Consider the following 27,478-nt stretch of genomic DNA (forward strand, 5'->3'; position numbering starts at 1 on the left):
ATCTTCTTCTGACAGCATTATTCATAAAAGCCTCAAACTGGAACAAGCAAAATATCCTTCAACAGATTTGATAAGTACACATTAAAATAGTCACATAATGGGAAACTATAGAGCAAAAAATGAATGAACTCACACTACCTGCAACATTATCAATGGATTTGCCTACTATTTTACTGGGTAAGAGAGAACAGAAACAAAAGAATTTTCAATGTGTACTTTCATTTATATAAAGATGGATAACAGATTAAGCATTTTATGGTGATAAGAGTTTGATTCAGTGATTGTGAGTGGCAAGCATAACATAGGTTTCTGACAATAATCCATAATTTGATTATAATGTCATCATAATGATGTGTTTATTTCCATGGTGACAACTCTTCTAAGCTATATATTTAATATTTCTGCATTTCAAATAGTTTTCTTGCATTTTATAACTAAAAATAAAACTCAAGATTTAAAAGTTGTTAAATGGCAACCATGCTTGACTAAATAATTGAAATGCTTTAAAGTTTCATAAATTTTGGCAATTTTGTTGTTTTCATTCTAAAGTTTCACTCTAATAGTCTCTGCACTATGGTAGCTATTTAACATTAGTAATCATAAAGATTGCCGGGAGAAATTTCAATAACCTCAGAAATGCAGATGACCCCACCCTTATGGCAGAAAGTGAAGAGGAACTAAAAAGCCTCTTGATGAAGGTGAAAGAGGAGACTGAAAAAGTTGGCTTAAATCTCAACATTCAGAAAACTAAGATAATGGAATCTGGTCCCATCACTTCATGGGAAATAGATGGGGAAACAGTGGAAACAGTGTCAGACTTTATTTTTGGGGGCTCCAAAATCACTGCAGATGCTGATTGCAGCCATGAAATTAAAAGACGCTTACTCCTTGGAAGGAAAGTTATGACCAACCTAGACAGCATATTAAAAAGCAGAGACATTACTTTGCCAACAAAGGTCCATCTAGTCAGGGCTATGGTTTTTCCAGTGGTCATGCATGGATGTGAGATCTGGACTGTGAAGAAAGCTGATCGCTGAAGAATTGATGCTTTTGAACTGTGCTGGAGAAGACTCTTGAGAGTCCCTTGGACTGCAAGGAGATCCAGCCAGTCAGTCCTAAAGGAGACCAGCCCTGGGTGTTCATTGGAAGGACTGATGCTGAGGCCGAAACTCCAACACTTCGGCCACCTCATATGAAGAGTTGACTCATTGGAAAAGACCCTGATGCTGGGAGGGGACGACAGAGGATGAGATGGCTAGATGGATCACCGACTGGATGCACATGACTCTGGGTGAACTCCGGAAGTTGGTGATGGACAGGGAGGCCCGGTGTGCTGAAATTCTTGGGGACCACAAGGAGTCGTACACGGCTGGGCAACTGAACTGAATCATAATACAGAAAAAACAGAGGCCAGAATGAATTTTTCATAACTTTCATCCACAAACCAAGTGAATAGTGTTTATTTTTGGGGCTTTCCACGTGCCTCCGTGGTAAAAGAATACGCCTGCCAAGGCAGGAGTTGCCAGAGACCTGGGTTTGATCCCTAAGTACAGAAGATCCCCTGGAGGAGGAAATGGCAACCCACTCCAGTATTCTTGCCTGGAGAATCTCAGGGTCAGAGGTGCCTAGCAGATGGGCTACAGTTCATAGGGTTGCAAAGAGTTGGACAAGACTTAGTACACAGGCACCACGTAGTCAGTTACCTAACAGTGTAGAGAAGATTAAATATATGGCGAATTGCTATAATCCACTAAATCATTAAATTATAGGCAGAATTTTTTAAAAAAAAGAAGTAAAACTCTCACTGTTTGCAGATGACATGATCCTCTATACAGAAAACCCTAAAGACTCTACCAGAAAATTACTAGAACTAATCAATGAATATAGTAAATTTGCAGGATATAAAATCAACACACAGAACTCCCTTGCATTCCTGTACACTAATAATCAGAAAATAAAAAGAGAAATTAAGGAAACAATTCCACTCACCATTGCAATGAAAAGAATAAAAAAATACTTAGGAATATATCTACCTAAAGAAACAAAAGACGTATATATATATAGAAAACTATAAAACACTGGTAAAAGAAACCAGTTCAGTTCAGTTCAGTTCAGTCGCTCAGTCATGTCCGACTCTCCGCGACACCATGAATCACAGCACGCGAGGCCTCCCCGTCCATCACCAACTCCCGGAGTTCACTCAAACTCATGTCCACAGAGTTGGTGATGCTATCCAGCCATCTCATTCTCTGTCGTCCCCTTCTCCTCCAGCCCCCAACCTTTCCCAGCATCAGAGTCTTTTCCAGTGAGTCAACTCGTCTCATGAGGTGGCCAAAGTATTGGAGGTTCAGCTTTAGCATCAGTCCTTCCAATGAACACCCAGGAGTGATCTCCTTTAGAATGGACTGGTTGGATCTCCTTGCAGTATAAGGGACTCTCAAGAGTCTTCTCCAAAACCACAGTTCAAAAGCATCAATTCTTTGGCGATCAGCTTTCTTCACAGTCCAACTCTCACATCCATACATGACCATGGGAAAAACCATTGCCTTGACTAGATGGACCTTTGTTGCAAAGTAATGTCTCTGCTTTTTAATATGCTATCTAGGTTGGTCATAATTTTCCTTCCAAGGAGTAAGCGTCTTTTAATTTCCTGGCTGCAATCAGCATCTGCAGTGATTTTGGAGCCCCCAAAAATAAAGTCTGACACTGTTTCCACTGTTTTTCCATCTATTTCCCATGAAGTGATGGGACCAGATGCCATGATCTTTGTTTTCTGAATGTTGAGCTTCAAGCCAACCTTTTCACTCTCCTCTTTCACTTTCATCAAGAGGCTTTTTAGTTCCTCTTCACTTTCCTGAGAGGACACTAATAGATGGAGAAATATACCGTGTTCATGGATTGGAAGAATAAATATTGTGAAAATGAATATATTACCCAAAGTAATTTATAGGTTCAATGCAATCCCTATCAAGCTACCAACGTGTTTTTCACAGAGCTAGATCAAATAATTCCCAATTTGTATGGAAATACATAAAACCTCGAATAGTCAAAGCAATCTGGAGAAAGAAGAACGGAACTGGGGAAATCAACCTGCCGGACTTCAGGCTCTGCTACAAAGCCACAGTCATCAAGACAGTATGGTACTGGCATCAAGACAGAAATATAGATCAATGGAATAAAATAGAAAGCTCAGAGATAAATCCATGTAACTATGGACACCTTATCTTTGACAAGGGAGGCAAGAATATTCAATGGAGAAAAGACAATCTCTTTAACAAGTGGTGCTGGGAAAACTGGTCAACCACTTGTAAAAGAATGAAACTAGAACACTCCCTAACACCATACACAAAAATAAACTCAAAATGGATTAAAGATTTAATGTAAGACCAGAAACTAGAAAACTCCTAGAGGAGAACATAAGCAAAACACTCTCCAACATAAATCACAGCAGGATCCTCCATGACCCACCTCCCAGAATATTGGAAATAAAAGCAAAAATAAACAAATGGGACCTAATTAAAATTAAAAGCTTCTGCACAGCAAAGGAAACTACAAGCAAGGTGAAAAGACAGCCTTTAGATTGGGAGAAAATAATAGCATATGAGGCAACTGACAAAGGATTAATCTCAAAAATATACAAGCAACTCCTGCAGCTCAATTCCAGAAAAATAAATGACCCAATCATAAAATGGGCCAAAGAACTAAACAGACATTTCTCCAAAGAAGACATACAGATGGCTAACAAACATCTACATTGAAAAGATGCTCAACATCACTCATAATCAGAGAAATGCAAATCAAAACCACAGTGAGGTACCATTTCACGCCCATCAGAATGGCTGCTATCCAAATGTCTACAAGCAATAAATGCTGGAGAGGGTGTGGAGAAAAGGGAACCCTCTTACACTGTTGGTGGGAATGAAAACTAGTACAACCACTATGGAGAACAGTGTGGAGATTCCTTAAAAAACTGGAAATAGAACTGCCAGATGATCCAGCAATCCCACTCCTGAGCATACACACCGAGGAAACCAGAATTGGAAGAGACACGTGTACTCCAATGTTCCTTGCTGCACTGTTTATAATAGCCAGGACATGGAAGCAACCTAGATGTCCATCTGCAGATGAATGGATAAGAAAGCTGTGGTACATTTACACAGTGGAATATTACTCAGCAATTAAAAAGAATACATTTGAATCAGTTCTAATGAGTTGGATGAAAGTGGAGCCTATTATACAGAGTGAAGTAAGCCAGAAAGAAAAATATCAATACAGTATACTAACGCATATAAATGGAATTTAGAAAGATGATAACGATAACCCTGTATATGAGACAACAAAAGAGACACAAATGTGTAGAACAATCTTTTGGACTCTGTGGGAGAGGGTGAGGGTGGGATGATTTGGGAGAATGGCATTGAAACATGTATATTATCGTATGTGAAACGAATCGCCAGTCCAGGTTTGATGCATGATACAGGATGCTCGGGGCTGGTATACTGGGATGAACCAGAGGGATGGGATGGGGAGGGAGGTAGGAGTGGGGTTCAAGATGGGGAACACATGTACACCCTGGGCAGATTCGTGTCAATCTATGGCAAAACCAATGCAATAATGTAAGTAATTAGCCTCCAATTAAAATAAATAAATTAAAAAAAAAAAAGCTTCAAACCTTTTCACTATAGCCATTAAATGTTTGTGAATCTGATATTCAAATTTAAAAATAATAAATTGTGTGCTTGTATTTCAGTTCAGTTCAGTCACTCAGTCGTGTCCGACTCTTTGTGACCCCATAGATTGCAGCATGCCTGTATTCCCTGTCCATTAACAACTCCTGGAGCCTGCTCAGACTCATTTCCATTAAGTCGGTGATGCTATCCAACCATCTCATCCTCTGTCATCCCCTTCTCCTCCTGCCTTCAATCTTTCCTAGCATCGCGGTCTTTTCTAATGAGCTGACTCTTTGCATAGGGTGGCCAAAGTATCGGTGTTTTAGCTTCAGCATCAGTCCTTCTAATGAATATTCAGGACTGATTTCCTTTAGGATGGACTGGTTGGATCTCCTTGCTGTCCAAGGGACTCTCAAGAGTCTTCTTCAACACCACAGTTCAAAAGCATCAGGTCTTTGGTGCTCAGCTTTCTTTATGGTCTGACTATCACATCCACACATAACTACTGGAAAAACCATAGCTTTGACTATACCTTTGTCAGTAATGTATTTAGTTTTATTTAAATGACATTAAATAATAGAACGAGAAAAAATGACTTCTAACTTATAAAATGAAGGTATTGAAAATAACTGCAATGTTTTAGCAAACATTTTTTGGTGGTGATATGAAAAGAAATTTATTTTTATAGTTTACAATACTGAAAAATAATCTAGATGTGTTTTTCTTTTTATTCTTAAAAAAAACCAAAGCTTTTATACCAGCCAACATTTCCTGAGGTAACATATTCAATATCAAATTTTTTTCTTTAAGAATATTTATGTTGATCACTTTATTCAAATAAAAATAAGTCCAACAAGTGTATATTCTTATTTTTCCAGTTTTATAGATGAAAAATATGAAGTTTGTAAAGTAATGACATTTTACCAGATCCTACTCCTGTAATGTTGGATCCTGATTTCTATCTGAGCAGTATAATTTCAGAATCTGTGCATTTAATTTCCAGATGTTGCTGCCTTTTCTCCTGAAATTTGTAATATTCCAAATTTACTGTAATTAAGTCAGAGGAAAAGTACTACATCTATTTTTAAAAAATCCCATCTAAGAAATATCATCTACTACAATATCCTTTCCTACATAATAAGAAGTTATGATTTATGGTTCTCATGACATTTAGTTCATTATCAAATAAAACTGAACAATACTAAGCATTGCTTTAGGCAAGTGATGTTCTTTTTCTTTATGCTGATAACAACACTAAACACAATTTTTCAACATCATCGCTCAAGATTCTTTTTGAAAAGTCCACCTTTAAATTTTCAGTTCAGTTCAGTCGCTCAGTCCTGTCCGACTCTCCGCGACCCCATGAATCACAGCACGCCAGGCCTCCCTGTCCATCACCAACTCCCGGAGTTCACTCAAACTCATGTCCACAGAGTCGGTGATGCCATCCAGCCATCTCATTCTCCGTCCTCCCCTTCTCCTCCTGCCCCAATTTTACGTATTGTGTATATAAAATATTTTTAAAGTATAAAAGCAAATTACATTAAAAAAGTAATGGCTATCAATTAGGTAAATTTTCTGTATGGTCACTTTATATTGAACATTTCTGCTTTTCATATATATAGTAGAAAATTAGAGTTAGTGTTCAGGTCATCATTAAGTTTTGTGTGGATGACTCATTTATTCTTTTTGAGCCTTTCTTCATTTGTTTATTTAAAATAATCTTTTCGTATATATTATTTATATATTCTAATAATTATAATGAAATATGTGTATGCATTAATATGTTTAAGGATATAATTTGAATATTATGTATATCAACATATATATATAACTGTACTTAATTATCATAAGCAGCTGAGAGAATAAAGTCTCCCAAGACCATATATAATCTTCTTATTGATAGGTAAATTTTGAATTGTTCAAAATCAAGAAATGCCTATCATCCTAGAAAAGGCATTGGCATTCTCTAAGGCTCAATGGAAATCAGCTACAGTTTGATGCTTAAAATGATAATTTCTGGTCAAACTGTAGGGATTGGTCAAGTTCAAGGCTTAGAGCCCATTACTTCCCCAACTTTTGATCATGCCAAGGTGTATCTAAGAATTCCAGAGTGGTCATTTCTGCCTAAAAATTTCTGATGAATAAAGATGCATTTGCAAAGCTTGTACCCCCAAGCTGTGGTTATGTATGGGAAGGGCCTGTTTAATCAGCTACATAACAGACTAAGCTGGTACCTAGGAGTAAGAGCTAGTGCTTCCCTAATCGTGCAGGTTAAGTTCCTATCAATCTAAGAGTCAATGTTCTATCTAGATCCAGAAGAGGAGAGCAAAGTATGAGATTTAGGGGTTTTATAAACAATTTGGAAAGAATAACCGAGAGACAGAGAAGACTCTTGAGAATACCTTGGACTTCAAGGAGATTAAACCAGTCAGTCCTAAAGGAAATCAACCCTGAATATTCACTGGAAGGACTGATGCTGAAGCTGAAGCTCCAATACTTTGTCCACCTGATGTGAAGAGGTGATTTATTGGAAAAGACCCTGATGCTGGGAAAGATTGAAAGCAGGAAGAGAAGGGGACAACAGAAAACAAGATGGATGAATGGCATCACTGACTCGATGGACATGAGTTTGAGCAAACCCTGAGAGATAGTGAAGAACAGGGAAGCCTGGCATGCTGCAGTTCACAGGGTCTCAAAAAGTCAGACATGACTTAGTGATTGGACAACAATCAAGAGATAAGTACCATGGAAAGAGGGGAGAGACGAACCTATTTCCTGATATAATTTTGAGGCAAAAAGACAGCATGGTATTCTCTCCTTTAGCACAGCTGAAGGATTTGCCCCATCATTCTGATGTCTTAATTATAAAAATTGAGTGAACAATAGGAGAGGGCACAGATGAACCACAAGAGGAGAATAAGAGGAACCTTAACAGTTTACTTCTTGGAGTGGTTAGAATGGTTAGGATAACTGAAGTGCCATCAGAGTAACGCTTGGCCTCTTTGAACCTTTCCCTGAAATCACAGAGTAAACTGGTGATTCAGATACGATATTAATAATTCATTTGACTTGACACTGGAATATTCTTCACAGTTCAGGAATCAATGCCAGGCTCTTCTGTACATGATATGATGGGAATCCAAAGTTTTGTTTATTTCTAGGAATATATTTTCCTAATAATCTCTGATTTTGTTTACTTACTCCATTGATGTTACAAAACTTACTAAGTAGACCCAAAGAAAGGTTATTTAATATATACACATCACATATTTCATATTCTCAAGTGTACACAATGTGAAAGTGGGAAGAAAAATAATTTAGGGTTATATTACTGCAGCTTTATACCTCACTAGAGCTTTTGCCCTGACACAAAAATCACCAGTTTCTTATTTACAAAATAAAAACAAGCTTTACCAAGAAAGGTGAAAAGTAGACATAATGTATATAATTTAGCAACCTACATTAGTGTTTAACACTTAGTAAGTGGATTCAGTCTGTGATTATTATTGCATATATGGTAGTATTGAATGAATATATATGAAATGAATGAATAAAATTATGAATACCTCAAATAATACATATTTCAAATAAAAATAACATAACAGAGATAGGAAAATCGAAGTTCCTAAATCAATCATATTGTTTTATCACTAAAAAAAATTTCTCAAGTATTTTAATATTTTTGTTAACAGATTGAAAGAGGTTATAGCACCTAATTTTAAATATAATTTCATATATGCATTTTAAAGTGCAATTAATGTCATAGAATATCTAATGTGATTAAACTGAAGCAGTATCTCAACTCACTCAACTATTATACTACATTAGGGATTTAATAGAAACAATCTCACCTTATGTATTTAATTTGTAATTAACAATAATTATTCGCACACAAACATACCCCTCCACCCCTCCCCACTTCCCATAGCAGTTCAGCAGTTTATACCAGGTAGTTTTAAACCTTCTCTGTTATTACAGTTGTTTAGGAAATTATTATTCAGATATCAATCCTCTCTCAAGTAGTCAATTTTTAATAATATTTTTTTTCATTTTAGGAAACTTTAGTAAGGAGTTCCTAGTCCATCTGGTAAAAATTAAATATATATATATATATATATATTTTTAATTTATTTCTTTTAATTGGAGGCTAATTACTTTACATTATTATATTGGTTTTGCCATACATTGACATTAATCTGCCCCGGGTGTACATGTGTTCCCCATCTTGAAACCCCCCTCCCATCTTCCTCCCCATCCCATCCCTCTGGTTCCCAGTACAGCAGCCCTGAGCATCCTGTGTCATGCATCAAACCTGGACTGGCGATTCATTTCACACATGATAATATACATGTTTCAGTGCCATTCTCCCAAATCATCCCACCCTCTCCCTCTCCCACAGAGTCCAAAAGACTGTTCTATACAACTGTGTCTCTTTTGCTGTCTCGTATACAGGGTTATTGTTATCATCTTTCTAAATTCCATATACATGCATTAATATACTGTATTGGGGTTTTTCTTTCTGGCTTACTTCACTCTGTATAATAGGTTCCAGTTTCATCCACCTCATTAGAACTGATTCAAATGCATTCTTTTTAATGGCTGAGTAATACTCCATTGTGTATGTGTACCACAGCTTTCTTATCCATTCATCTGCAGATGGACATCTAGGTTGCTTCCATGTCCTGGCTATTAAAAAACAGTTCTGCAATGAACATTAGAGTACATGTGTCTCTTTCAATTCTGGTTTCCTTGGTGTGTATGCTCAGGAGTGGGATTGCTGGGTCGTATGGTAGTTCTATTTCCAGTTTTTTAGGAAACCTCCACACTGTTCTCCATAGTGGTTGTACTAGTTTACATTCCCACCAACAGTGTAAGAGGGTTCCCTTTTCTCCACACCCTCTCCAGCATTTATTGCTTGTAGACTTTTGGATAGCAACCATTCTGACTGATGTGAAATTATACCTCATTGTGGTTTTGATTTGCATTTCTCTGATTATGAGTGATGTTGAGCATCTTTTCATGTGATTGTTAGCCATCTTTATGTCTTCTTTGGAGAAATGTCTGTTTAGTTCTTTGGCCAATATCACTGATGAACATAGATGCACAAATCCTTAACAAAATTCTAGCAATCAGAATCCAACAACACATTAAAAAGATCATACATCATGACCAAGTGGTCTTTATCCCAGGGATGCAAGGATTCTTCAGTATCCGCAAATCAATCAATGTAATACACCATATTAAAAAAATGAAAAATAAAACCATATGATTATCTCAATAGATGCAGAGAAAGCCTTTGACAGAATTCAACATCCATTTATGATAAAAACCCTCCAGAAGGCGGGAATAGAAAGAATATACCTCAACATAATAAAAGCTGTATATGACAAACCCACAGCAAACATTATCCTCAATGGTGAAAAATTGAAAGCGTTTCCCCTAAAGTCAGGAACAAGACAAGGGTGCCCACTCTCACCAATCCTATTCAACATAGTTTTGGAAGCTTTGGCCACAGCAATCAGAGCAGAAAAAGACATAAAAGGAATCCAAATTGGAAAAGAAGACGTAAAACTCTCATTGTTTGCAGATGACATGATCCTGTATACAGAAAACCCTAAAGACTACCAGAAAATTACTAGAGCTAATCAATGAATATAGTAAAGGTGCAGGATATAAAATCAACACACAGATATTCCTTGCATTCCTATACACTAATAATGAGAAAATAAAAAGAGAAATTAAACTAAACAATTCCATTCACCTTTGCAACGAAAAGAATAAAATACTTAGGAATATATCTACCTAAAGAAACAAAACACTGGTGAAAGAAACCAGAGAGGACACTAATAGATGGAGAAATATACCATGTTCATGGATTGGAAGAATAGATATTGTGAAAATGAATATATTACCCAAAGTAATTTATTGGTTCAACTCAATCCCTATCAAGCTACCAATGGTGTTTTTCACAGAGCTAGAACAAATAATTTTCCAATTTGTATGGAAATACAAAAAACCTCGAAGAGCCAAAGCAATCTGGAGAAAGAAGAATGGAACTGGGGAAATCAACCTGCTGGACTTCAGGCTCTGCTACAAAGCCACAGTCATCAAGACAGTATGGTACTGGCATAGGACAGAAATATAGATCAATGGAACAAAATAGAAAGCCCAGAGATAAATCCATGCACCTATGGACACCTCATCTTTGACAAAGGAGGCAAGAATATTCAATGGAGAAAAGACAATCTCTTTAACAAGTGGTGCTGGGAAAACTGGTCAACCACTTGTAAAAGAATGAAACTAGAACACTCCCTAACACCATACACAAAAATAAACTCAAAATGGATTAAAGATTTAATGTAAGACCAGAAACTAGAAAACTCCTAGAGGAGAACATAAGCAAAACACTCTCCAACATAAATCACAGCAGGATCCTCCATGACCCACCTCCCAGAATATTGGAAATAAAAGCAAAAACAAATAAATGGGACCTAATTAAAATCAAAAGCTTCTGCACAGCATAGGAAACTATAAGCAAGGTGAAAAGACAACCTTCAGATTGGGAGAAAATAATAGCATATGAAGCAACTGACAAAGAATTAATCTCCAAAATATACAAGCAGCTCCTGCAGCTCAATTCCAGAAAAATAAATGACCCAATCAAAAATCGTTAGAATTTTATAGTTAGCAATACTAACTTATCTAGTATCACGTCCTTCTGTGCTTTTCCTTGCTTTTCCAGGATAGTAAAAACTTGTCAAATGCTAGCTTTGTTATTGGTGAAAAAGGATTATAAATGTTTTGAAATCACAGAACTATTCATTGTTACAATAATGCCTAATGGAATCAGCTATTTAATAAATAGTTAAGTTTATTATATTATTTTTAAGCTATATAACTGACATTTAGAGCATTGTAGTCTATATTCTCAATGTATTTTAAAAATTAAATAGCATAAGATTAAAATGAGTCTTCCTAGTTCACATGAATCTGTGCTTTGAGGTTAAAAATATATATCACATGCAAATTTCTTGCTACATCTTAAAGACCACTTTACATTCTTTAATCACCAATAGAATTATTTTCCTAAACTTTTAATCTTTGATAATTACAAATTCACTTGTACAAAATAATAAGGAACTCCCATGTGTCCTTTAATATCTCTCAGAACTAAAGTACAATATCAGTGCCATAACAGGTGACTAACATTGAAGATACAGAGCATTTCCATCTTCATGAGGATCCTTTCCATTGCTCTTTTATAACCATAGTAGCATGTTGGCTTGAACCTCAACATTCAGAAAACAAAGATCATGGCACCTGGTCCCATAACTTCATGGGAAATAGATGGGGAAAAAGTGGAAACAGTGTCAGACTTTATTTTGGGGGGGGGCTCCAAAATCACTGTGGATGCTGATTGCAGCCATGAAATCAAAAGACGCTTACCCCTTGGAAGGAAAGCTATAACCAACATAGATAGTATATTAAAAAGCAGAGACATTACTTTGCCAACAAAGGTCCATCTAGTCAAGGCTATGGTTTTTCCCGTGGTCATGTATGGATGTGAGAGTTGGACTGTGAAGAAAGCTGATCGCCGAAAAATTGATGCTTTAGAACTGTGGTGCTGGAGAAGACTCTTGAGAGTCCCTTGGACTGCAAGGAGATCCAACCAGTCCATTCTAAAGGAGATCAATCCTGAGTGTTCATTGGAAGTACTGATGCTAAAGCTGAAACTCCAGTACTTTGGCCACCTCATGTGACGAGTTGACTCACTGGAAAAGACTCTGATGCTGGGAGGGATTGGGGGTGGGAGGAGAAGGGGATGACAGAGAATGAGATGGCTGGATGGCATCACTGACTTGATGGACATGAGTTTGAGTGAACTCCTGGAGTTGGTGATGGACAGGGAGGCCTGGCGTGCTGTGATTCATGGGGTCGCAAAGAGTCGGACATGACTGAGCGACTGAACTGAACTGAGTATGTCCTTCCATCCCTTTATTCCATTATCCTCTGGCAATCACTAATCTATTCTCCACATTTGCAATTTTATCATTTTCAGGTTACATAGATGGAATTATCCAGCATGTAATATTTTGGGATTGACTTTTTCACTAAGCATAATTCCCTAGAGATTCTAAGTTGCTGCAGGTGTCAATAACATCCCCCTTTTTATTACTGAGTAGTATTTCATCGTAGAAATGCACTATGGTCTGCTTAATGATTCACCCACTGAAGGTCACCTGAATATTTCCAGTTTCCAGCTATTAAAAATTAAGCTACTTTAAATACCTGGGTACAGGTTTTTGTGTAAACACAATTATTACTTTCTATGGGATAAATGACATGGGTTTGAGTGAGCTCCGGGAGTTGGTGATGGACAGGCAGGCCTGGCGTGCTGTGATTCATGGGGTCGCGGAGAGTCAGACACGACTGAGCGACTGAGCTGAACTGAACTGAACTGATGGGATAAATCACTGTGCTGTGCTGTGCTGTGCTGTATTCAACTCTTTGCAACTCCATGGACTATAGCCTGACAGGCTACTCTTTCCATGGGAATTCTCCAGGTAAGAATACTGGAGTGGGTTGCCCTGATATCCTCCAGAGGATCTTGTCACCCAGGGATTGAACCAAGAACTCCTGCATTGCAGGTGAATTCTTTACCAGGGAAGCCCATGTATACTGGAATGGGTAGCCTATGCCTTCTCCAGGGGATCTTCCTGAGCCAGGAATAGAACTGGGGTCTTCTGCATTGCAGGTGGATTCTTGACCAACTGCGCTACAAGGAAAGGCTTGTATCAGAGCCTTGTCTAACTCAATGAAATTATGAGCCATGCCACGTAGGACCACTCAAGATGGATGGGTCATGGTGGAGAGTTCTGACAAAAAGTGGTCCACTGAAGAAGGGAATGGCAAACAACTTTAGTACTCTTGCCTTGAGAACCCCATAAAAAGGCAAAAAGATATGACACTGAAAGATGAACTCTCCAATTCGGTAGGTTCCCAATAAGCTACTGGAGAAGAGTGCAGAAATAGCTCAGGAAAGAATGAAGACGGTGAGCCAAAGCAAAAACACCACCAGTTGCAGATATGATTGGTGATGGAAGTAAAGCCTGATGCTGTAAAGAACAATATTACATAGGAACCTGGAATTTTAGGTCTATGAATCAGGGTATATTGGAAGTGGTCAAACAGCAGATGGCAAGAGTGAACATTGACATGTTAGGAAACAGTGAACTAAAATTGACCAGAACAGGAGAATTTAATTCAGATGACCATTATATCTACTACTGTGGGCAAGAATCTCTTAGAAGAAAAGGAGTAGCCCTTATAGTAAACAAGAGACCAAAATGCTGTGCTTGGGTACAATCACAAAAATGACAGAATGATCTGTTTGTTTCCAAGGCAAACCATTCAATATCACAGTAATCCAAGTCTCTGACCCAACCACTAATTCCAAAGAAGCTGAAGCTGAATGGTTCTGTGAAGACCTACAAGACCTTTAAGAACTAACACCAAAAAATCAAAATGATGTCCTTTTCATCAGATGGGACTGAAATTACTGAAAAAGCAGGAGGTCAAGAGACGCCTGGAGTAACAGGCAAGTTTGGCCTTGGAGTATAAAAAGAAGCAGGGCAAAGGTTAACAGAGTTTTGCCAAGAGAACACACTGATCATGACAAACACCCTCTTCCAACAACACAACAGAGGACTCTACACATTGGCATCACAAGATGGTCAATACTGAAATCAGATTGATCATATTCCTTGTGGCAAAAGGTGGAGAACCTCTATACAGTTAGCAAAAATAAGACCAGGAGTTGACTGTGGCTCAGATAATGAACTCGTTATAGAAAATTCAGACTGAAATTGAAGAAACTAGGGGAAAAAACTAGACCATTCAGGTATGACCTAAATCAAATCCCTTAAAATTACGCAGTGGATGTGACAAATAGATTCGAGATTAAATCTGAGAGAGTGAGTGCCTCTCAGAACTATAGACAGAGGTTTGTAACATTGTACAGGAGGCAGTGATCAAAGCCATCTCCAAGAAGAAGAAATGCATAAAGGCAAAATGGTTGTCTGAGGAGATCTTACAAATAACTGAGAAAAGAAGAGAAGCCAAGGGTAAATGAGAAAAGGAAAGCTATATCCATCCGAATTCAGGGTTCCAAAAAATAGCAAGGAGAGATAAGAAAGACTTTCTAAGTGATTAATGCAAAAAAAAAAAAAAAAAAGGAAAACATAAGAATGGTAAAAACTAGAGATCTCTTCAAGAAAATTAGATAGCAAGGGAACATTTCACTGAAAGATGGGCACAATAAAGGACAGAAATGGCATGGAAAATAGTAAGAAGAGGTGGCAAGAATACACAGAAGAACTATACAATAAAGATCTTAATGACCCACATAACCATGATTGTGTGGTCACTCACCTAGAGCCAGACATTCTGGAGTGCAAAGTCAAGTGGACCTTAGGAAGCTTTGCTACAAAGATAGTGGTGACGATGGAATTCCAGCTGAACTATTTCAAATCCTAAAAGATGATGCTGTGAAAGTGCTGCACTCAATTTGCCAGCAAATTTGGAAATCTCAGCAGTGGCCACAGGACTGGAAAAGGTCAGTTTTCATTCCAATCCCAAAGAAAACCAATGCCAAAGAATGTTCAAACTACCACACAGAAGCACACATCTCACACACTAGCAAAGTAATGCTCAAAATTCTCCAAACCAGGTTTCAAAAGTATGTGAACCATGAACTTCCAGATGTTCAAGCTGGATTTAGAAAATGCAAAGGAACCAAAATCAAATTATCAACATCTACTGCATCATTCAAAAAGCAAGAGAATTTCAACAAAACATCTAATTCTGCTTCATTGATTGAGCTAAAGACTTTGACTGTATAGATCACATCAAACTCTAGAGGATTCTGAAACAGATGGGAAAACCAGACTACCTTATCTGCTTCTGAGAAATCCGCATGCAGGTCAAGAAACAATAGTCAGAACCGGACATGGAACAATAGACTGGTTCCAAATCTGGAAAGGACTGTATATTGTCACCCTGTTTATTTAGCTTATATGCAGAGTACATCATGTGAAATGGTGGGCTGGATGAAGCACAGGCTGGAATCAAGATTTCAGGGAGAAATATCAACAACCTCAGGTATGCAGATGACACCACAGTTATGGCAGAAAGCGAAGAGGAACTGAAGAGCTTCTTGATGAAAGTGAAAGAGGAGAATGGAAGAGCTGTCTTAAAAAACATCATTCTAAAAATGAAGATCATGGCATCTGTCCCATCGCTTCATGGTAAACAGATAGGGAAACAATGGAAACAGTGAGAGACTTTAATTTTGGGGACTCCAAAATCACTGCAGATGGTGACTGCAGCCATGAAATTAAAAGATGCTTGCTGCTTGGAATAAAAGCTATGACAAACCTAAACAGCATATTAAAAAACAGCGACATTTCTTTACCAACAAAGATCCATATAGTCAAAGCTATGGTTTTTCTAGTAGTCATGTATGAATGTGAGAGTTGGACTATAAAGAAAGCTGATGTCTGAAGAATAGATGTGTTTGAACTGTGATGTTGGAGAAGACTCTTGAGAGTCCCTTGGACTGCAATGAGATCAAACAAGTCAATCATAAAGGAAATCAGTCTTGAATATTCATTGGAAGAACTTATCCTGAAGCTCCAATACTTTGGTCACTTGATGTGAAGAACTGATTCATTAGAAAAGATCCTGCTGCTTGGAAAGATTGAAGGCAGGTGGAGAAGGGGAAAGACAGAGGACGAAATGATTGGATAGCATCACCAACTCGATGGACATGAACTTGAGCAAGATCCAGGAGTTGGTGATGGACAGGGAAGACTGGAGTACTTGAGTCTATGGGGTCACAAAGAGTTGTACATGACTGTACAACTGAATTGAACTGATGGGATAAATGTTTAGGAGTCTATTTGCTAATTTAATAAAGAAGAAAATAAAAATCTACCAGATAGCCTTTTACATGATTATTCTGAGGAAAAGAAAGTCAACTTCTTTTTGGTCACTGATGTTCTCTGTCTTTTTACCTATATTTAACATATTTCAAAGATATGTCACTCATGATTCAAGTTAGAATAAAACAATTGTTTGGTTATGACAAAAGAGAATGTAATTCATAATTTTATCTGCATTTAAATGAGACAGTTTTCTTTTTGATTAAATAATATTGTACTGACACCAGAAACTTGGTTCAATGACATATAATTTCTTAATATAGCTAGTAACTGATAGATTTTAACTCTAAGTACGATTAGTTAACTGTCACTTTGACAAAGCTTTAATGTTTTATTTTATAATCTACTTTTATCCTAGTTAACAATTTATACCTAATCCACAATTTGAAGTTAAATTTTTAGCCCTTTTTTATCAAGAAGGGAGTCAATAGCTGCACATATGTTATTTATGTGTCACAGGATACTGTGACATTGTAGAAGCGGTAACTTTTACAGAACGGGAAGTCTAAGATAGGTCAGACTTGTCAAAGAAGTCTCCTTACAATTGGAGACAACTCAGCTAAGTGTTGAAGAATATGGATGAGAAAACCCAGTGAAGAGACTAAAAGGTCTCCAGAAAGCAGGAAAAAAAAATTGAGACAAGAAAGAGAATGTGTGCATTGAAAACTTCAGTAGTTTGGTAATATCAAAGCAAACATATGACACTGAGGTGAGAGATCATGATGAAGAGAGTGGATAGGGCTGATGCATCCTGCAAAAAGGCTCATGTTATGTCTGAAGAGGATTTTAAGGAACATGATGACAAATCAGATTTATTTTGTACATAAACTGTGGAAGTCAGATATGAGGTAAGTGAAGCTGAATACCAGGAATCCCATTGCGTATGGATCATAATAATTAAATTAGAAACCTAAAAAAAATAATATAAGACAAGGTATGAGATATGAAAAAATAACATTTAAGGTTAAAAATGATAGGAGAAATATTTAATAGAGGGAACCAGTCAGACTTGATGCTGAGAAGAGGGAAGGAAAATTTTAGATATCTTTTGACTTAAGTTCATGACTTGAGTGATGGGGTGGATGACGGTAAAGTTTCAAATTTGGGATAAAAATTAGGATTGAAATAAGGGAGGACATGGACCCCATCACTCCAATTTGCCTTGTTCTCCTTTCCTATTGGAACCCTCAACAAAGTAAGGCCTTGGAGATAATTATTTCTGTAAAACAGTGCAGACATTTCCGGCATTTTTATGTGCCACTAACTACACTCAAATTAGACATTTAAAATAAAGAAATTAAACCCTCACTACATTATATTTCTGGACATACATCTATGATAGCTCAAAAAGTTGGACACGGTTGAGTGACTGAACTGAACTGAACTATGAGAGACCAGTTGTTGTTATTCTTCAAGTTGCTAAGTTGTGTTCAACTTTTTTGACCCCATAGACTGCAGCACACCGGGTTTTCTTGTTCATCACCAACTCCCAGAGTTTGCTCAAACTCATGTCCATTGAGTCAGTGATGCCATCCAACCATCTCATCCTCTGTTGTCCCCTTCTCCTCCTGCCTTCATTCTTTTCTGGCATCAGGGTCTTTTCCAACAAGTCAACTCTTTCACATCAAGTGGCCGAAGTATTGGAGCTTCAGCATTAGTCCTTCCAATGAATATTCAGATTTGATTTACATTAGGACTGACTGGTTTGATCTCTTTGCTGTCCAAAGGACTCTCAAGGGTCTTCTCCAGCTGTTCAAAAGCATCGATTCTTCGGAGCTCAGCATTCTTTACGGTCCAACTCTCACATCCATCCATGACAACTGGAAAAAACATAGCTTTGACTAGATGGACTTTTGTCGGCAAAGTAGTGTCTCTGCTTTTTAATATGCTGTCTAGGTTTGTCATAGCTTTTCTTCCAAGGAGCAACTGTCTTCTAATTTCATGGCTGCAGTCACTCTTCACAATGATTTTGGATACACCAGTAGTATATTTTTAAAATCATGCCTTCCAAATTTTACTGAAAACATTTTTGAAAGAATATGTTCTCTTTTTAGTTGTTCAGTCACGTCCGGCTCTTTGTGAACCCATGGACTGTAGCCCACAAGTCTGCTCTGTCCGTGGAGACTCTCCAGGCAAGAATACTGGAGTGGGTTGCCATGCCCTGCCCCAGGGGATCTCCCAACCCAGGTGCCCCATATTGCAGGTTGATTCTTTACCATCTGAGCCACAGTGGAAACCCATAAATACGGAGTGGGTAGCCTACCCCTTCTCCAGTGGAATTACCCATCCCAGGAATTGGACCAGTGTCTCCCAAATTGCAGGTAGATTCTTTACCAACTGAGCTACAGGGAAGTCTTTGGAAGACTATGCTGCTGCTGCTGCTAAGTCACTTCAGTCGTGTCCGACTCTGTGCGACCCCATAGAAGGCAGCCGACCAGGCTCCGCTGTCCCTGGGATTCTCCAGGCAAGAACACTGGAGTGGGTTACCATTTCCTTCTCCAATGCATGAAAGTGAAAAGTGAAAGTGAAGTCGTTCAGTCGTGTCCGACTAGTAGTGACCCCATGGACTGCAGCCCACCAGGCTCCTCTGTCCATGTGATTTTCTAGGCAAGAGTCCTGGAGTGGCTTGCCATTGCCTTCTCGTTGAAAGACTATACCTGTTACTTAATAGTTATTGACCTCCTAGGTTAACAAATACAGTCATACATGTATACAGTTACACAAATATTATGTTATACATGCAGTACTTAAGTTCCAAAGAATAGCAAGGAGAGATAAGAAAGGCTTCCTCAGGGATCAATGCAAAGAAATAGAGGAAAACAATAGAATTGGAAAGACTGGTGATCTCTTCAATAAACTTAGAAATACCAATGGAACATTTCATGCAAAGATGGGCTCAATAAAAGACAGAAATGGTATGGACCTAACAGAAATAGAAGATATTAAGAAGAGGTGGCAGGAAAACACATAAGAACTGTACAAAAAAGATCTTCATGAAAAAGATAATCACGATGGTGTGATCACTCACCTAGAGCCAGACATCCTGGAATGCGAAGTCAAGTGGGCCTTAAGAAGCATCACTACAAACAAAGCTGGTGGCGGTGATGGAATACCAGTTGAGGTATTTCAAATACTGAAAGATGATGCTGTAAAAGTGCTGCACTCAATATGCCAGCACATTTGGAAAACTCAGCAGTGGCCACAAGACTGGAAAAGGTCAGTTTTCATTCCAGTCCCAAAGAAAGGCAATGTCAAAGAATGCTCAAACTACTGCACAATTGCACTCATCTCACATGCTAGTAATGTTTAAAGTTCTCCAAGCCAAGTTTCAACAATATGTGAACTGTGAACTTCCAGATGTTCAAGGCGGTTTTAGAAAAGGCAGAGGAACCAGAGATCAAATTACCAACATCCACTGGATCATGGAAAAAGCAAGAGAGTTCCAAAAACACATCTATCTCTGCTCTATTGATTATGCCAAAGCCTTTGACTGTGTGGATCACAATAAACTGTGGAAAATTCTGAAAAAGATGGGAATATCAGACCACCAGACCTGCCTCTTGAGAAACCTGTATGCAGGTCAGGAAGCAACAGCTAGAACTGGACATGGAACAACACGCTGGTTCCAAATGGGAAGAGGAGTACGTCAAGGTTGTATATTGCCACCCTGCTTATTTAACTTATATGCAGAGTACACCATGAGGAACGCTGGGCTGGAAGAAGCACAAGCTGGAATCAAGATTGCTGGGAGAAATATCAATAACCTCAGATATGCAGATGACACTACCCTTATGGCAGAAAGTGAAGAAGAACTAAAGAGCCTCTTGATGAAAGTGAAAGAGGAGAGTAGAAAAATTGGCTTAAAACTCAACCTTCAGAAAACAAAGATCATGGCATCTGGTCCCATCACTTCATGGGAAATAGATGGGGAAACAGTGGAAACAGTGGCTGACTTCATTTTTCTGGGCTCCAAGATTGCTTCAGATGATGATTGCAGCCATGAAATTAAAAGACACTTACTCCTTGGTAGGAAATTTATGACCAGCCTAGATAGCATATTAAAAAGCAGAGACATTACTTTGTCAACAAATTTCTGTCTAGTCAAGGCTGTGATTTTTTCAGTGGTCATTATGGATGTGAGAATTTGACTATAAAGACAATTGAGCACCGAAGAATTGATCCTTTTGAACTGTGGTGTTGGAGAAGACTCTTGAGAGTCCCTTGGACTGCAAGGAGATCCAACCAATCCATGCTAGACTTATGTCATAGCGATATGGTTTGGTAATACCTCTCAATTAAAGTTTTTAATAATCCAGCTAAAAGGCTTATGCTTTACTGTGATAAAGTATGTCTAGGTGAAGCTAAGAGTATATCCATTAAAATAAAGCATGATACTATAATCACTGTAGAAACCAGAAAAGCCAAAAGAACCAATTAGAAAATTAGAATTGATTCAATATGTAACATCCAAGAAATAATTATCAGAATTTTTAAATCTTTAGACATAGCAGCATACTCATGACTACAAAGAAAATATTATAAAAATATTTATTTTTAAGATTATAATTTTATATTTCTTACAATTACTAATAAAAAGACAAGGAAAATTCTAAATGTACACAAAAAATTTAAATTTTATTTAGAAGGGTATCATGGGAAGATTAATTTTGATTTGAACACATTCAAGTTGCTTCACCACGGCAAATATAATTGTAATGACATCATTTACACATGGGTTTTTCCACATGTGAAATTGTGTTATTAAACCACAGAAAATATGAAGCACAAATTTTTAAATAAATCAGATAGCTCTTTGATGTATTTATGATACATAAATATATACCCATCTCTGTTTATACATATATTTAAAATCTGCTTATATGTGAATGCAAGCATTTATTATATGTGGATATACATTATTTTTTTCATATATAACCATATAATAAAAATAAAACATAAAGAGAAAAATGACTACTAAAGAACCAAAAGTTTATCAGATTCAATTCTTACTAACTCCTGAATGCTAGTTATGTGAATACAAATTATTTCCTATTGCACCATATGTCAAGAATTATAAGTATTTTTATATGTGAATATTAAATGTGATTTCTTAGACAAAACTGCTATGTTTAGAAATAAAGAAAACACTTTATTTGATTGATAATTTTGCATTATTGCAAATAAAATTGATTTCTAATATAATAAATAGACTTTAGGTTGTAGCTGAAATTTCCCTCCTTTGAGTAACTGTTTTATTTTGATTACATCCTGTTATGAGTAAACACACAAAGATTATGAGGGGTCACAACACTATTTTTAAAAGATGAATCATTTAAAATGATCATTTTAATTAAAAATCCAAAATTCAATGAATAATTGTAGCAAATGTTACTGAAAATAATATCAGAATTTTGTTGCAAGATTTTATCTTGCCAGATATATTCCTAATATACTCATGATTCAGATTTATTTTTCAAAATCCTACCTGACAGCATCATTCTCAATACTTTAAATAAAAGGAAATTATGGACCTACTAAAGGGACTTATTTGTATTTATAAAACTTTCAATATTATTGTCTTCATTTAAATGTTTTGCTTAACTGCTTCAGCTTTTAGAAGTGTATACCTCATCTGAAGTCACTTCTGGTCATAGATCCTGTTATCTAAATCTTTATCTCAAAGAGTATTCAGAAAGGGCTCTGAACAACAAGAAATAAAGCTACTTTTTAGTCAGATAAACACTACCTTCAAGAGTGCTTTTTTTGGGGTGGTTGGGGAGGAAGGTAAGATGAAACAGTGGCAAAATGAGATGCATTGAATAGTTACTGAATCATTGTCTCCCTAGGTAACCCTAGGCAATCACTCCCAGAGGGCTTTATTAAGTTGAATTGAGGGGCTGAAAAAGACTCAGCCTCGTTTTTTATATCTTCATAATCCCCAACTTCCTTTCTCCTAAATATTTCTCTAAACACGTGTCCATTATTTTATAGATGGAAATTAGAGACATTAAACAGGCATTCCGGGCTTCTATCCTAGTTCAGTCAGTAAAGAACCTGCCTGCAATGCAGGAATCCACCCCCAGTGCAGGAGACCTGGGTTCTATTTCTGGGTCTAGAAGACCCCCCTGGAAAAGGAAATGGCAACCCACTCCAGTATTCTTGCATGGAAAATCCCAATGACAGAGCAGCCTGGTGGACTACAGTCCATGGGGTCACAAGAGTCAGACACGACTTAGTGTCTAAACCACCAAACAGATATTCCACAGTAAAAGATAATAGCACCTAAGTTTAATGATAATAAAATTGAGTGAAACTATGAATGAGTTTCTCATTGGTCACTAAATCACATTTAATAAACTTGTAATCTATGTGTGGAGTGAAACTATCAAAGTTCTTGAGATGAAATACCCCTTTGCTCTTCCAATTGATTTGCTCTGCACAACTCTCTTTAAATATAGCATATCTTTAAATAAGTGATTTTGTATTTATTTCTGTTTTAAAAATAAAGCTAAAAGGCACAGAATGCCTTTGAAATGAATGCATGGTGTGAAGTTATGATAGAAAATATTGGTAAACACCAAGATTTATTTCTGTTAAAGTAAATATCATCATCCCTGCAGTAGTAAAGACCATTCCAGCAGAGATGGAAATGCCAGCCTTGTCCTGGACTCCTGGCATGACAGCCACCATGGGGCAGGGTCTGGCTGTAAACTAATTGCATCACACTAATGGCAAATGTTCTGGGCTGTGCTGAGATAGGCTGATGACACGTTTTAGCTCCAGGAGATCTCATACAGCATGCATCTGAAGGACCTACTCATTGTGCACACTAGAGTGAATGGAGCTTAGATGCACAATGTTCTGACCAATGCAGCTTAGGCGATTCTCTGGTGTTGTCCAAACTCTCTGCACGGTGGCTCTGCTGAGCACTCATGTATTTTCTGCATATTAATTCACCATCCTTATTGTGAAACTTGCTTGGATTCTGAATCTATTTTTGGTCACAATATGTTAACATGGAACGTTTTCAACCAAGGAAAAGGCTGAATGGTTAGATCCTTTAAACATAAGCTCAACCTTCGTGTATATTTGATTTTTAATCACCTACTTCTTTGAACAACAGTTTATCACTAATGATGAATGCGCTAGATCCTGTGGCACTTAGCCTAGATCCTTGCTGGCTGAAGGCTCCCAAGAGTGTCTCTCAGAGGGAATTGCCCTCAGCACTAGCTGCTGCTGCTGCTGCTGCTGCTAAGTCACTTCAGTCGTGTCCGACTCTGTGTGACCCCATAGACGGAAGCCCACCAGGCTCCCCCGTCCCTGGGATTCTCCAGGCAAGAACACTGGAGTGGGTTGCCATACCCTTCTCCAATGTGTGAAAGTGAAAAGTGAAAGTGAAGTCGCTCAGTCGTGTCCGACCCTTAGCGACACCACGGACTGCAGCCTACCAGGCTCCTCCATCCTTGGGATTTTCTAGGCAATAGTACTGGAGTGGCTTGCCATTGCCTTCTCCTCAGCACTAGCAGGGGTACCTTATTCTGACACACAAATATTTTCAATATTGTCTATGAATGCCATAAAAAAATTAAAAAGATACAGCCATGCAACAATATAAACCAGGGAAAAGTCAGTCTCTTCATCATGTGGTGCTGGAAAAGTTGGACACTGGCATGTAAATCAAGAAAGTTGGAACACACCCTCACACCAGGCATAAAAATAAACTCAAAATGGCTTACAGATTTAAACATAAGACATGACACCATAAAACTTTGAGAAGAGAGCACAGGCAAAACATCCTCTGACATAAATTGTAACAATGGTTTCTTAGGTCAGTCTCCAAAGGCAATAGAAATAAAAACAAAAATAAACAAATGGGACATACTCAAACTTATAAGCTTTTGTACAGCAAAGGAAGCCATAAAAAACAAGATAACATATGGAATAGGAGAAAATATTTGCAAATAATATGACTGACAAGGGATTAATCTCCAAAATATAAAAATAGCTCATACAATTCAACGATAAAAACAAAAACCAACTCAGTCAAAACATGGCAGAAGACCTTAGAGATATTTCTCCAAATAAGACATACAGATGGCCAGTAAGCACATGAAAAGATGCTCAATGTCTCTAATTATTAGAGAAATGAAAAATCAAAACTGCAGTGGGGTACCACCTCACCCTGGCCAGAATGGTCATCATTATAAATTCTACAAATAACAAATACTGGAGAGGGTGTGGAGAAAAGGAAATCTTTCTATACTGTTGGTGGAAATGTGGTTTGGTGCAACCACTGTGAAAACAGTATAGAGATTCCTCAGAAAACTAAAAATGGAAATAACATCTGATCTAGCAATCCCACTGCTGGACAAGTATCTGGACAAAACTATAATTCAAAAAGATACATACACCCTTGTTTTCATTGTAGCACTATTTACAGTAGCCAAGACATGGAAACAACCTAAATGTTCAATGACAGATGAATGAAAAAAGATGTGGTGTATACAATAGAATACTACTCAGCCATGAAAAAACAAAATGTCATTTGCAACAACATGGATGCAACTAGACATTATCATACTAAGTGAAGAAAGTCAGAAAGAGAAGGACAAATACCATATGATATTGCTTATAGTGAGTCGCTCAGTCATGTCTGACTCTTTGCGACCCCATTGACCTTACAGTCCCTGGAATTCTCCTGGCCAGAATACTGGAGTGGATAGCCTTTCTCTTCTCCAAGGGATCTTCATAACCCGGTAACTGACCTGGAGTCTCCTGCACAGCAGGCAGATTCTTTACCTGCTGAGCTACTAGGGAAGCCATATCACTTATATGTGGAGTCTAAAATATGGCAAAAATGAACCTATCTATGAAACAGAAACAGAATCATGGACGTAGCAAACAGACTCATGGTTGCCAAGGGAGAGGGAGAGAGTGGTATGGAGTGGGTGTTGTGAGTTAGCATATGAAAACTATTACACTTAACATGGATAAACAACAAGGTCCTACTGTATAGCACAGAGAATTATGTTCAACATCCTAGGATAAACTATAATAGAAAAGAATATATAAAAAATGTATATATGTATATAACTGAGTCACTTTGCTATACAGCAGAGATTAATATGACATTGTAAATCAATAGTACTTCAAGTTTAAAAAAGATACAGACCTGGTGATAGGGTTTTCTACCTTTCCATTATTCTTGCTTTTATTTGCAATAATTTCTAAGACTATTGGGGACTTCTAAGGTGGTGCTAATGGTTAAGAACCTGCCTGCCAATGCAGGAGACTTAAGAGACATGGGTTTGATCACAGGGTTGGGAAGATCCCCTGGAGGAGGGCATGGCAACCCACTCTACTATTCTTGCCTGGAGAATCACATGGACAGAGGAGCCTGGCAGGCTACAGTCCGTAGGGTTGCAAAGAGTCAGACAGTACTGAAGCGACTTACACACCCTAATACAATTGGCCCTTTCTCTCCAAAACAGAATACACAAAACTCAGTTCCTCAGTCCTTAGGGCAGTCAAGCCACCTCCTGGGGATCTAAATCCACCAACAGGTAAAAGGGAAAGGAGAAAACTTCATAGGTTTCCTTTGATGACTTTAAATAAACAAAAAGAAAAAAGGAAGCTTAGGTTGGAATCCATTTTATAGACAGAGATTGGATGGACGCCTCTAGCTTTCAGAGATGTTAGAAGTTAACAGAACTGGAAGGGGAGTGGGGTGGTTAGAAGACTTTTCTCAGCAGCAATATTATTCTTATCAGATCAAGTCTATAACATGATTGTATCATTGCAATTGAAGCTTAGTCTTAAATCTCCTTCTTTATTTCTCCCAAAATTTCTGTAACTGCTCAATCTCAATATCTTTTTAATCATTTTGTGCTTGATCGGCACAAGTCAACTCTGTTCCCTAAAACTAAGAACTGATAGCAATCTATCCCTCCTCCCTCCCTTCCCCACTGGTAACCATAAGGATACAAATGAATTTATTTACAAAAGACACAAACTCACAGACATAGAGAATGGATAAATAGTGAGCGATTCCTATCCCATTTCTACCTCTTAATTCCTGGTCTTTTGAATCTTACTTATGGGAGAAATAGAACTGGCTGGACACTGATTCAGAGCATATACAGTCTTCTAGAAACCTTTGCCCCAGCCCTACAAGTTTTTGCCAAATATCTGGCACTACTGCTAAGTCTACAAAAGGTCATTCACCATTACATCAAGTCAGCTACTTCAGAATGATGGTAACCGTGGTAAAATCTGTTAAATACACGATAATGGATCCATTGCTGCACTTATTTTCCTGTCAAGTGAGTTCTTTCATCAGAAATCAATTCTGATATATGGAATACCAGGATAGAGCATTCTGTAAGTTCAAAGATGATAGTTTTATCAGAAGCAATGCATGCAGGAAAGTTGAATCCATATCCAACATAAGTGTTATTCCAGTAAGAACAAAATGTTGTGCCTTTCATGATGGACTTGGTGAACCTGCCACCAGGCAGCTGGTTAGTCATGTCAGAGATTGGTTCCATATGAGGGCTTAGCACTGTTTTTTGCTTCTCTCAGGCTAGTTGACCTTTGTGAACTGAAGTCCATGCTGTTGAGCGCATGAGAAACCTACCTCCCTGCTATCAGGGCCACCTTGTTCAGGAGCTCCGGACAATGACAAGGGACACTGGGGGAAGGAACTGCTATTACAGGACTGGTCAACTATGTATTTGATCATCACAATCTTCCTCTGCTTAGGTCACCCACTGATGGGCATTCATATAGAACACAAATTCTTCA

Source organism: Moschus berezovskii, chromosome 17, assembly GCF_049115385.1.
Source record: "Moschus berezovskii isolate FMDL1 chromosome 17, NW_MosBer_1.0, whole genome shotgun sequence".
Classification (NCBI taxonomy): domain Eukaryota; kingdom Metazoa; phylum Chordata; class Mammalia; order Artiodactyla; family Moschidae; genus Moschus; species Moschus berezovskii.